Raw genomic sequence first — 1,691 nt, forward strand, 5'->3', positions numbered from 1 at the left:
CCAGTTCCTGTCTTATTTGATATTATCCAAGGAAGAAGCAGTGCACAGGGAAATTTTTTTATTTGGGGATTACACTAAGGTCTTCTTACTAATAAGTAACAAGTTTAGGGAAACTGCAGAAAGATCCCATGAGATTAAGGGCTAAAAAAGTGGCAGATAATAGTGTTTACAACTGTCTGATAAAATGTTTCAGAAAAATGGTATTCTTCAATGAAATAATGTCAAAAGAGTCTCTACAGCCAGTTTGCTATAGATGATTACAAAGTGGTGTGTACACATGAAAACAAATAAAATGGGAAAGACAATATTAGAGAAAGATGAAAAATGATAGGTAAGTGATAAGTAACTTAGCAGGAAAAAGAAGAATGCTAAAAGTGTACAAAGAAGGGTGCCAGTAAGATGCAAGGACTTTCAGATTATGAACCCCACAAATACTCAGAAATCAGAGCTACCAGATGAAGAGTAGGGCACAAAGCAGAAGAATTGGTATAAAGTCTACATCAGGGAGATTCCTTCTCCAGCACCCTCAGCTGCTGAATGACAAACATTATCCTATCTAAGAAAGAAATGGAATTTTTTTTTTCTTCAAAGAAATTGAATGAGGGTGGCTCCAGTTCCTGTATGGCGAGGCACCATACTGAAAACAGAGAATTAAGGAAACATCTACATGATTAACAGGCAGTTCCCATTTTCTTCAACTTGCTTATGGCATTTAGCCTATAGTTTGTAAGTACTAGGCAGGTGATTATATTTTCTATAGAAATAGATTAGCACCAGAGAAAGACCACAGATTTTCCCATTGCAAAGACCAGGTTGCTCCGTGATTTGGCTTCAGTGAAAGACAATGGTTTGACAAAACTTGCACATGTATGCAGAGCTTCCAATTAGTTTTTTAGTACTTCATAAAAAATGTAATTAGATCTCACAAGAATCATCCGATACTTGTGAAAAGTTTTCGACATCAAAGACTGACATGGATTGGCTGCATGTAAGAGGTGACCAAAAATAATACCTTAAAAATAAGAGGAGTTGCTCCCACCCTGCCTGCACAGAAGGCCACTCCCCAGGCCATACCACCACAGATGGGGGAGGCCCCAGGGAGGTAGAAAACCTGGCCAGCCACCCACCCAGTCCCCCACCCCTTCTGCACAGAAGACAGTACCCTGAGCTGTGCTGCCACAGACAGCAGAGGCCCCAGGCAGGCAGGAACCCAGCCAGCCACTGCCCAGTCCCACCCCTTTTGTGCAGAAGGCAGGAATCCATGCCACTGCCATAAGGCTCTGCACAGCTTCCATAGAGGTGATCCACAACAGCCAGCACAACAGCTATTACTGTTGCAAGGACGGCTTCCTGCCCCAGTAACATCCACGACCACTGTGCAGGTGGCTCACCATATATTTGACTTCACTGACACAAAGAAAGTCACTAGAGGAGCTTGGACAAAAAGGAAGAAGTTTTTCTCTTCAAAGTCTACTCCAGAGTAATAGAAGAAGCAACTGATCTACCAGATCACCATAAATCAATACAGAGATACTAGAAATATGAAAAAAAATCAGAAAATATGAACTGCCAAAAGAATTCAGTAACTCTCAAGTACCAGATCCCACAGAATAGGAAACCCTTGAAATAACTGAAAAAGAATTCTGAGTAACTATCTTAAAGAAACTCAGTGAGATAAGAGAAGACTCTGT

Source organism: Galeopterus variegatus, unplaced genomic scaffold (assembly GCF_000696425.1).
Source record: "Galeopterus variegatus unplaced genomic scaffold, G_variegatus-3.0.2 Scaffold1051, whole genome shotgun sequence".
NCBI lineage: Eukaryota > Metazoa > Chordata > Mammalia > Dermoptera > Cynocephalidae > Galeopterus > Galeopterus variegatus.